At 32.5% G+C, this 13,142-nt stretch overlaps 1 pseudogene; it reads right to left on the reverse strand.

Annotated features, from left to right (window-relative positions):
• Positions 1-2,351: 2,351 nt before the first annotated feature.
• On the reverse strand, positions 2,352-6,003 carry LOC134717613 (uncharacterized; annotated as a pseudogene).
• Between the last annotated feature and the right edge of the window lie 7,139 nt (positions 6,004-13,142).

The raw sequence follows: 13,142 nt of genomic DNA on the forward strand, positions 1-13,142 counted from the left end.
ACGTTTAGAACAGTAAGTCAAATGCTTATCCAAGACCTTTTGTGATGAAAATCCTTGGAAACAGTTCCGACAAAATTTGTGTTGATGACCATTTGTCTTCGTTCTAGATAACAGTTTATTTAATTTATTTATTTAACAGTAGTGTTCGTTGTTTTTTTTTGGTTATGTATAGTAGGTCAACTTCATGCATTTTATCATTTTTTTTGCTGATGTAAATTGGGAAACAATCACCATTATCAAATCCAATCACGTTCACTGAAACCTCATTTTGTTCCTCAAATTTATTTATTTGCGCTATTTCTACAGGGTATGATATTCCACTCATGTTAAGTTCATCGACAAATGGTGTATAGTGTGACACCCGGTTTGGATTATTTTTACCATGGACTGGATGAAGTGCGGCCAATACTGACCACAGAAACATTTCTGATCCGAGTTTTTGATGTTAATTATGGCCTTGAATTCTTTAGTGTATCAAGCAGTTCCAAATAACTGGAACCCCCAATCGGATGGTATTGCAATGTGTGAACTTCCATATTTAAAACTTGTTTCAGTGTCCAGCCAGAATGTATTCTTCAAAAGCGCTGAATTGCTTTTGGAATGTTTCATTGATATCGTGTACTGATATTTCTCCTTTTGAAAGTAAGGTGTAAGTCTTACTCCGAAAGTAGGGTTGACTTATACCAGTTTCACCGTCATTTCTCCCCCGCATGCACTCCACCTGTATGTTTAAAAACCATTTTATTTCGTTTACTTTCTCACATCTTTGTTTTATTTAAAATGATACACAATTATCCCGTATGTTGGCGTCAAATGTCAGAGGATCATATCTAGCATTTTCTTCTGTGAACATCTTTAAAACGTGGACAGTCTTCCAACGTATTATCTGTAGACGTCTGATGTTGTCCACTTCCATATTGTATTGGGATGCTTTTTCTTTACATGATCGAAAACGTTGCGGCCCCTGACTAAGGTAACGGGTCTGTGAGTAGCTCTGCAAAGAATTGAATTTTAGTATCAATTCTCGGTGAACATTGAATGCAGATTATTTAAAATAGTAAAGACTACAAGCAATGATAATCATTCCCTCGTAAAATTGCATTTGCAATTTAAAACTAACAAGATATTTTAGTGAACATGACCAAATCAAACACGCAAGAAGAATCCAATATGGCGTCGTATGCCGAAGCATTAAAAAGAGGTCCTAAATCAGAAACAAATGACTCTCTGTCCTCAGTAAAACCAGTGTTTGTGGACGAATCAGACGTCTTTAGTCATATCCCCAAAGAAGCCACTAGTGGCTTATTTTTAACCATATCTGAAATGTATAAGGCTGTACGTGCAGTCGTGCCAGACAGATCAGTTATGGGCCTACAGAGAATTAAAGGTATGTGGAGAATGTATCTTGACACATTAAAAGAAAAAGAATTTCTCCTTTCAGAAGGTCTTGAAATTCGAGGCAAATCTATCTCCATTTACTCTATGAATCCTAGAGTTCGCATACAAGAAAATTCAACAGATGGGAAAATTCGCGTTAAAGATGTACCACTCTCGGCTGACGATGGACAGATTTTGAGATCCTTAGAGGGGTACAATTGTGTAATTTTGAAGCACTTAAGAGAAAGGTTACGTTACAATGACATGATAGCTAACTGTTAAACTAGTGACAGAATAGTTTACTGTGAAGGTACCCATATCCTCATTGTTTAATATCTTCTAGCATTCAGTCCATGTTAAGTTATGGGGAGAAAACTCTGCAATGTGAAACCGAATACTAGATGATAGCAAACATATAGACAAGGGTTTGGGAGGGGGGTTACTTCTTTAAAAATACAAATAACACCCAGCTTAGACTAGCAAAAGAATATGTTTTGAAATACCACCAATATGGAAAATGGTTAACACTATTGTCGAACCGTATTCTTACGGCCAACTACCGTAAACGTGGATATTGAAAGAATGACCATTCTACTATGGTCACATGTACATGTACTTCCGCTAGGTAAATTGACCAATGAGGCTATACCCATATCCTCATTGTTTAATATCTTCTAGCATTCTAGCAATTTACAAAATCATACGTGGTAACTCACACAAGAGTCAGAAAAATACTTCGCAATCACATAAATAATAACACTTTTATTCCCAATACTCAAAACAAAAAATCTTGATGAACTTAAATCTTTTAATTGCCATCAATTACAAGACCTAATTCGATAAATCATAGGTACACAACAAAATACAAATTGTATGAAATCCTAACCTATTACCATTAAGATTGTCATTTAAAAAACCCTTTTTAGCCCGGAAAAATCTGCCTTCTCTCTATATTGTAGTTCAATATTTTCGGCTTAGCTAACAGACGCCGCAAGATTCGAAGCCACAATTTCAGAATCAATCAGTGTATTTACACGACCATAATATTCCGCACTTGCCTTACCGAACCACCCAACGTGATTCATCACCTCGTCAACATTGCTAGCTGAGTCAGACAAAGCCATAGTAACAGTACAACCAGACCGGAAACTATGAGGCGTTTCCCCTTCATATATACCCAGAGTCGACAGATAGTATCGTAATCTCTCATATACCACAGAATAACTAACTGGTTTCTCCAACACCCTACCACTTTCTGAAACTACCCTAAACAAGTAGCCTTTTGTCAAATCCACATTACACGAGTGGGCAAATTGAACAAAATCCAACAATCCTTATACCGGGCAAACTACATTGTCATCGCATCTCTTGATGACGAACGAGTTACTCCTACCCTTTTTACCTCTGAGAATTTTACCAAACGTATGCTGGAAAACAAACCCTGATCCGTCTTAAAGAAACTTCACCTCTTGTGCAACAACTATAGAGAGATCACTTGCTCTATCGCCAGCAAAATACTGCAACTTAAACCAAGCTTGATCTCTGTAAAGGACAAATTTTTCCTTAAGCTTAGAACCGTCTTTTTGAAGTTCCCGAGAAATAAAAGCACTAATAGATCTAATCTTTGTCAAAAATATAGGCTTCGCCTGTTTGGGTAGAATATGCGCCTTAGCTTGTTCAACTTGCACCAATTTTAGATACTCTTTGATTACAGGTGAAACTGCCGGATTTCCTTTTCTTTCCACATCACACCAAGTTCTACCCAACCCTTTATCATCAAATAAATTTACCAATTGGTTAATGAGACCTTCTACTGTTGCCGAAGCTAATCGGTTAGGACAAGAACACTCAAACATACCCTTTAATCCCAAATATTGACAGTTAATATCATGGACAGTAGTTTTTCCAAACTTATCCTTCCAAACCAAAAAAATTCTTACATCATTTGGTCCACATGTCGCTAGCGAAGGCTTTTTAGGTGATTTTTCAAGAAAAAAAAAAATTTCAAACAAACTGTTCTTTCTTTTATAGTCGGAAGAAGAAGTCATCCTTTCATCCAAATCTGTTGTCCGATCATTTATTGCTTGCCAGTCTATAATAATGTCAGTACCCTACAACATACCATTGGAATATTTACTATATATAAAACAGTAGATACTCTAGCTTCGTGAAAATAAGATCCTAAATGCAAACAATGACCACCTTAATCCCACTTTATCTAGAATAAAGCCACGTTTTGAGGGCGTCTTGACTACACCTTTGTCACTCTTCATAACAAGGCATACCGATTCCACGGAGTAATATTTCAAAATTGGCCACCATATCGGTAAAGGTCGCATTTCGGGGACAATAATTGTACAAGAAATGCCCTGCTCTCGCAACAGACTCAATACTGGAAATACAAGTACGAAAGGTGGGTAAACATACGGATTTTGCTCACTCCTCAGGTTCTGTGAGAACAAATTAACTCCTGCGGAACATGGGGTAGGCCATGGCGTAGGCCATGGCGTAAAATGTTTCAGTGGAACACCTGTAGATGACTTCATGACATTAGAATCCAAAGACATTAGGTCAACTGAATGGGGACCATACAAAGACTACCAGTAAACATGACTCCTCACTTGGTTTTCCCATGCCGCTATAACAGCCATGTTGTCTGTAAACAAATCTACCCTAGAATCTTGCAAAGAACTGTCTAAAGACTGTAACGACTTAAGGACAGCATCAGCCTCTTTCTCATGAATTGGCCTACAGTCATGTGTATCCCAATAGTCTCCCAATGTCATTGTACTCGCCTCAAGCTTCACTGAAGCGCCATACCTGAAACCAGAGGAATCAGTCGACAACTCAATCACCTTGTGAAATTCATACCTCCATTTGGAATATCTTGTCCAAGTATCAAGAAAACGCCAATGCATTAGTTTATCCCTCAAAGGTCCTAATACCTTAACCTTTCTACTGTTTTTAACACAAGTAGATATTGCAGCATTCACTTCCCTACAAAACAATTTGCACCCTGGAACAGCCAATGTCAAAGAAATACATTTACCACAAAATCTTTGCAGTGTCCTCAAGTCAACCTCATCCATTAAAAGTATAGATTTCCTCAAATCAATAAATTTCAGTTTCTTATCATCAGGAAGTATGTACGCCTGTTTAACAGAGTCAATTAAAAAACCAAGAAATTTCTTACATGTGCCAGGTATCAGTGAACATTTACTAAGAGACAGTGTATAACCTAGCCTTGTCAGCAACTGCAACGCCATATAGGTTATTTTACTTGCTTCAAGCATAGCATCATCGCTATTCTTACTTCCACCTGTAACAACAAACCTATCGTCGATATACAATGTATTTATGACGTCTAGCTGTCTTAAATAAGAGGTTACGCAAATTCCTATCGATTGGTAGATAAACGGCGACGCTTTCCATCCAAACGGTAGAGTAGTATATGTCATATAAAAACCACCAAATTGAATACCAAAATATGTCTGAGATGATTCTTGCAAATTGACATGGTCATGGCCTGACTTTTCATCACATGTTATCATCAAAGCATTCTCTGGAACCAACCTATGAACATCTTTCAAATTCTCCAAATGAAAAGGTAAATCTTTGACCCATAAATTAAGATATCTTTCGTCATGGCATAACCGTGGTTTACTTGGTTCTACAGTTAACGGCATAATAACTTTAGGGGGTTGACATTCACCTACCCTTCCCAAAAGTTTGATGCACCCAGTTGAAATTCTCTCGCACAATTCTTCTGATATAAAAGCAGAGTATTTTTTACAAATAGCTGCATTCTGAAAATAATTTCTAGGGGGTATTTCAGAGTCATAATTTCTTCCCTTAAAGTTTCCCTTAAAACGTCGAAAAAACTCTGCAACATCAACTCCATCTTCAAGCCATTTCACCACGTCTTGATGTGCATTTTCATCAAGAATAAGCCTCCATTCTGATACACAATTTATAACTGTCCAGAGACAAATTTATCAGGGTCACGTAATTGTAAAGAGTCTATATCAAACAAAACATTATCATGATAGACCTCTTCCGCACGTGGACTGAGGTTTGTAAGTGAAGGAACTCTGCCTTTAAGTGTTAGCCATGCTGGTTTTTCCCTTACTGTTACATTCAAAGGATCAAATCCACTTTATTACTCCCACTCTGGGATTGGTACAAAAGAATCCCCAATAATTGTATCCGTAGTTCCCTGTAGATAACAAAGAAACTACTTTGATTTAAATGAAAAACCAGCATAAATTACACTCAAAGGAAGAATTCCTTCACCTACAACCCGTGTGGAAAAACCACTAGGGGATCAGTGCCCCTTGGACTGTAGACAAAGAAATTCTCAAATTACCATACAGTAGCGTGTTTGGTTTGAAAACCAAATAGCAAATAAATAGAATAAAAACACTATGCAAATGAAATCTAACGTTAACAGAATAAGAGAGTCGCCTGGACTCTGCTGCAAGCATAATGTCCTCACCTTGTCCTTCAGCTCTGTTATTATTTCAACTTTGGTCTTTTTTTCCAAAGAAGCTATCCTATCCTCTAAGCTATCACTCTCAGTGGACACGTCGGGTTTTCTTTTTCCAGCCTTTGGTTGAGTGTCCATATCAGAAGTACTTTGTATTGGAGCCTATAAAACATTCATGTAAAAAAACATTTGAATAATGATAACATTATATTTCAATAAAAATTACATATACATGTATTCTATTTCAAGCTCAAAATTTTCATTCATTTTATTCTAATAAAAATGAATAAAGTCAATATAATAGCATATGAGTTGGGTAGCTTTATTTATCACCTTTATTATTGTTTCCTGTGTAAAAGTACACGTGACCTTTTGTAGATTCATTCTTATTCAACCATTAAATTAATCTTCGTGTATTGATTAGTAATTAATTTCAGCTATGTGTTTCTAAAATGTCATAAATACTTTAGTTTTATATATAATAATGCAAATACATGAAGTGAAAATCTGGAAAAAAACTATTACAAAGCATCGTATTGATCTATTTTTTTAATTTTTTTTTAATTTTTTTTTAAATATAAATAAACACGAATGATTACAGCCAATTTCCCAATGCATGCAAATCAAAACCTTGGTTAGCTTGTTCGCCTTGTTTTTATATTGTACAATCTTAAGGGTAACACCCAATTAAATTCAAATATGGTATATAGGATTAAACTATAAACTATGCCTGTATATATTGTTTAAAGATGCGAATCTTATTTACTTGATTGATTGATTGTTGGTTGCTTTACGCCGCATTAGCACAAAAAGGCTATATCGCGGCGAGAGCTAATTCGACTATTTTTACAATTTAAAGCATATTTTTAAAATAAGACAAAAGGTCCTTCAATATACTAAAATTCTTGACTAAAGCAAATTGAGTATATACAAATAAAAATCAACAGTAAAATAACGTGATAAAAATTAAAATCGATTTAAATATAATAACAATTTTATATTCTATAATAAATTCCAATTTCTTTTAAAAAAGCAACAATATTTGTAAATGGAACATTATTAAATAAATCATACATATTATTGACATTGAAATGCTTCTTACGAATATCAGCAAAGTCAATACAATTAATTAAAACATGTTTAATAGTATACTTGCAGTTGCAAGGAACACATTGTGGTTCATCTTCATTTTTTAAAAGATACTCGTGTGTTATTCTAGTATGACCAATACGGCATCTAGTAATAACACACTGATCTTTTCTGCACATAATATTATTAAAAGGTTTGCCTAAATTAGGTTTAATTTCATGCAATTTATTATCATCTTTTTTACTCCATTTATTTTTCAATATATTAAAAACATATTCCCTAATATTAGATTTAAAATCAGTATATGGTATATCACAGTTCGATAGAGGGTCACCCAGGGCATTCTTTGCCTCAAGGTCTACAGCTGTGTTTCCAAGGATTCCAACATGACTCGGAACCCATAGAAATATTATTTCTTTCAGAAGAATTTTTAAATTCCTCATTACATATAAAATTTTCAGGATTGTTGGGTTTTTAATTTTAGTATTTCGTATAGCTTGTAAACATGAAAGTGAATCTGAACATATAATAAATTTGGATTTATCTGAAGAAGCAATAAATTTCAAAGCCAAAATTATTGCTTCTGCTTCAGCAGTAAAGATGGATGCATCAGATGGCAAACGGAGGGTTGCAGCTCTGTCCCTGAAGACAGCAGCAGATGCAACTCTATCACCATCTTTTGATTCATCAGTATAGACAGTGGAAAAATCTAGATAATCGGCTTTAATTTCAGCATAGTGTTGCTGAATTAAAAGAGGATTTGTTTTATTTTTATTGTGTTCACGGAGATCAAATATCATTTTTGGTTTGGGAAGTTCCCATGGAGGACATTTGCAAGTTTGAACTTGAGCAACAGATTTTAAATCAAAAGAAGCTAAATGTGGTTTTAAACGTAAACCTAACGGAGGAATTTTATTTTCATGTTTTGCAAAAATATGTTCATAAATCGGATTAAAAACATAGCTGTAGGCAGGATTATCTGAATGGGCTTTTAGTTTGACAGCATATTGAAGTCCAAGCTTCAAGCGTCTGTCAGTGAGTGAGTGCTCATCAGCCTCTACATACAGACTCTCAACTGGTGAGGTTTTAAATGCGCCAAGACAGAGACGCAAACCTTGGTGATGCACAGCATCGAGAATCTGTATGTAGGACTTCCTTGCAGAGCCATACACTATAGAACCATAATCTAGTTTAGATCTAACAAGAGATCTATATAAATTGAGTAAAATGTTGCGATCAACTTTTAAAATATCTAAAGCTTTTAAACATCTCGCTTTTAACATTTTGATATGGGGTAGAAAGGTTAATTTTTTATCGAAAAGTAAACCAAGAAATTTGGTTTCATCAACCATTTTAATTGGGTTGCCGTACAAAGTTAGTTCTGGATCAAGATGCAATTTTCTTTTGTTACAAAAATGCATCCCGACCGTTTTTGAAGTGGAAAATACTGTAAACATGGTAAACGCCTACATCATGTACATAGTCCTACAATCTCATTATACTGTTAAAATAACAAACCTACAAATAAATAATTATGAAATTATTATACATGATACAAAAAAAATATATCTGTTTTTTTTTTATTATATATTTATAGTCTCAAATTATGGCAAAAAAGCAATAGTAAAATCTAATGTACGGGGACACTTAAATGAAAATATGTGTTTAAATACATGTATGAATGCTTATATATATTTGTGTTGTTATGTCTCATTTTCTTCCATGAACATTGTGAAGTATGTGCACATATTTTGTTTACCAGTACTGTATATATTTAAATCACAAATAATCATGTACATGTACCAATGTTTTATAGTATACTGTGTAACTTTAAAACCAAACATTTAATGAAAGTACTTTGTGAATATGATGTGAAACAAATATGTCTCCTTGTAAATTTTTGTAGTTTTGATATCAACTACACATATAAACTCTAAATTAAACAATGGGTGAAAATCTTCATATAATATCACTAAACTGTCAAGGTTTAGGCCAAAAAAACAAAAGAGAAAGATTACAACTATGGAAAAAAAATCAAAAATGTAACATTCTTTTCATTCAAGAGTCACATTTTATAGAAAATATTGAACAAACAATAAATAAAGAGTTTGATGGCAAAATGTTTCATAGTTATGGTAACACACAATCAAGAGGTGTTTCAATCTTTGTCAAAAACAATTTAAAATGTAAAACAATAAACGAAATAAAAGATAATGAAGGTAGAATAATTTTGATAAACATAGAAATAAATGACAATATTTTTACTCTAATAAATGTTTATGCTCCAAATCTACACAAAAATAGAAACAAATTTTTCAAAAAGGTTCAAAATATAATTGAAAACAATCGTTTGGGTATCCTTATATTAGGAGGTGATATGAACGAAACTCTCTCAATTAATGATAGAAAAACTAATATCATCCCAAGAAACTACAAACCAGTAAATAGCTTAAAAAAACTAATAAAGAAAAATAATTTAACAGATATATGGAGAGAACTTAATCCAAATACTAGTCAATTCACATGGAGAAGGAAAAATGAAACAAACATAGCGAGCAGAATTGACTTCTTCTTGATTAGTCCTGATATAAGACCGCATGTTATAAAAGCAGATATTAGACCTGCAATGATCTCATACACTGATCACCAAGCCATTTCTTTACAAGTTAGACAAAATTCAGAAGAAAGAGGCAGGGGTTTCTTTAAAATTAACAATAGTATACTTAAAGAGCAAAAATATATTGACCTCATAAATGATTTAATCAAAAATTATAAAGTACAAATACTCACCAAAAATTTAAAAACACTCTGGGATATGTTTAAATCAGAGGTAAGAACTGCAACTCTTACTTACTGCAAACAAAGATCATCTGAAAATAAAAATGATATAAAAAATTTAGAAATAAAATTAAGAAAACTAAATGAGAAAACAAATGCAAGCCAAATTATAAAAAAAGAAATTAAAAACATTGAAAATGAACTTGAACACCTCTATTTAAATAAAGTTAAAGGTGCACAAATAAGATCTAGAGTACAATGGCTAGAAGAAGGAGAAAAAAATACTAAATATTTCCTTGGCCTTGAAAAATCAAGACAAACAAAAAAGAGCATTACAGCGCTAAAAAATAATCAAGGGAAAATAGTAACAGATTCTGCAGAAATCCTAAATATAGAAAGATCATACTATGAACATTTATATAAAAGCACTTCTCCAAACTTAAATGATATAAAAAATTATATAAACGAAACCAACATTGATCACAAACTATCAGAAAAAGAAAGTGATTCCTTGGGGGGGCCCTTAACTATAGAAGAATGCACTAAAGCAATATTCAACATGAAATTAAACAAATCTCCAGGAATAGATGGGTTAAGCGTAGAATTTTATCGCACTTTTTGGAGTAATTTAAAAGAATTTACAGTTGAAGTTTTTAATAAATGCTATGATGACGGAGAACTAACAACTATACAAAAGATAGGTATCATCTCTTTAATTTACAAAAAAAAAGACCCTTTGTCACTGGATAATTATAGACCAATTACGCTATTAAATGTAGATACTAAACTCATTGCATATGCAATAGCCCAGCGCTTAAAACCAATACTGCTGAAAATAATTCATGGAGATCAAAATGGGTATATCAAAAATAGATATATTGGTTTTAATATACGCCAAATCCAAGACATTATAGACTATGCTGAAACTTTTAACATAGATGGTGCATTACTCTTTATTGATTTTTCAAAAGCTTTTGATTCGCTAGAATGGGACTTTATGTATGAAGCCCTTATAAAATTTGGTCTACCAAACTCTTTTATTAAATGGGTTAAAACATTATATAAGAATATTAAAGGCTGCATGCTAAATAATGGGTGGATTTCAGAAACTTACAATGTATCTCGCGGGATACGTCAAGGCTGTCCGTGCAGCTCTTTAATTTTCACAATAGCAGTAGAAATTCTTGCATGCAAAATAAGACAAGATACTGGTATTAAGGGATTTCAAATAAAATTAGATTCCAAAACACATAGTCTGAAAATCTCACAATTAGCCGATGACACAACTCTTTTTTTTTAAATGCAAGCAAGAAATTAGCTATGCTCTGAATATTATTGAAATATTTGGAACGCTCTCAGGTCTTAAACTCAACCGATCGAAAACAGAAGGAATATGGCTAGGCAGACTTAAAAGCTGTAAAGATAAATATGAAAACATTAACTGGAATAAAGAACCTATTAAAAGCCTAGGTGTATACTTTGGACTTAATAAAAATGAATGTGACAAATTAAATACTGAAAAAATTCTAAGAAAGTCTCAAGATACAATCAATAGCTGGAACAGAAGAAATCTCACAATGATAGGTAGATTAACAGTAATTAAATCTCTCATCTTACCAAATTTAACTTTCTTGGCATCAGTAACAACCATTTCCAAAGAATTTTTAAATGAATTTAAAAAATTGATTTACAACTTTATCTGGGGTAATAAAAAAGAAAAAGTTAAAAGAATCACGCTATGTAAAGATTACTTGGAAGGAGGCCTTAAAATGATTAACATTGATGATTTTTTATCAGCTATACAATTATCTTGGGTCAAACGTTTAACATCAACACAATTTGCAAACTGGAAAGTCATCCCCCTTTTCTTTTTCAATAAATTTGGAGAAAACTTTTCTTTATTTAACATGAATCCAGGTAGCATAAGAGCAATCCCAAAACTCAGTAAAACAATCCCTCTTTTCTATTTAGAAATAGTCAAAAGTTGGTTTAAAGATAAAAAATATCTCTAAAATAAAAACCAACAGTACAAATTTTATTAATATAAGACAACAATACATATGGGGCAATAAACATATAAAATTTCAAAACAAATGTTTAATATTCTCACATTGGATAACCAATGGAATACTATTTATTAATGATATAATAGATGAAGCAGGAAATATATCACAAAAGGCAGTATTAGATAAATTGACCCTCAAATCCAACTGGATATCAGAAATATCTAGAATAAGAGCTGCAATACCAAAAAAATGGCAAATGATAATGAAATCAGATAACTCGCGCAATACTCAAGTTAAAACAGATAAAAGGCTATACTTAAAAACACAAAATAATACAAAATTGATTAGAATTGAAAACTTTCCATCAAAAGAAATTTATAAAAGTATTAGCTCATGTTATATACTGGAAAAAACACCAATTGGCTTTCTAAAATGGAAAACACAATTAAAATTAGATTCATCAAGCCATTTGTACAAAATGCTGAACTTTATATTCAATAGTTTACAAGTAAACAAACTAAAAATATTCAGATGGAAGTTACTTCATTACATACTTCCTTGTAAACAACTATTGTACACCTGGCATCTGAAAAATGATGACCAGTGCCATATTTGCAACCAATTAGAAAGCTATGAACATTTTTTCATTTCATGCAAATACTTTAAAAACTTTTGGAAAAAGGTCAAAATACTCCTTGATAAAATAAAAATGGGAACACACATAATCACCTTCAAAAATCTAATACTAGGCTACAAAATATATGATAAAAATTATTATGACATTAATCTATTTCTTACTGTAATATTATTCTCTATTCATAAATCTACATATGCATCAGAGTATAAACAAAACAATGTTGATGTCTATAGAATATTTAAAACAGAATTTAAACAACATTATGAAAATATGAAACTTCTTGATAAAACAACAAGTAGATTTTTGAATGATGTTTATAAAAAAATATAATAACCATAATGTATTATTGCGCATGATCATTCTTCTGTATTACTATATATATTATGTAGAAAAACTCAAATGTAAACAAATGTATTATTTTAAGATGTTCAAATGTGACGCATGGTCAATGATTACCTGTAGGACATGATTTTTGACCCCATACTGTCTACTGTCTAATTATCTCTAATTACTGGAAAATATCTAATACTTTAGGGAAAACAAATCCTTCTTGACCAATTTATCATAAGTCAATAGGAATATAACAAAACTCACCTTTAGAAATACTCAATTTAGATCCTTTGTTCATGAAATCATTCCACGTGTTATCCTTCAGTCATTCGATCATCTCAATTTTCACGAGATTATGCCGATTAAGGTTAAGGGTCAATGATTAAATTATAACCAACATCGGATAATGAATAGTACAACTTCCGTATTTACGTTACAT

The sequence above is a fragment of the Mytilus trossulus genome, chromosome 5 (genome assembly GCF_036588685.1).
Source record: "Mytilus trossulus isolate FHL-02 chromosome 5, PNRI_Mtr1.1.1.hap1, whole genome shotgun sequence".
NCBI lineage: Eukaryota > Metazoa > Mollusca > Bivalvia > Mytilida > Mytilidae > Mytilus > Mytilus trossulus.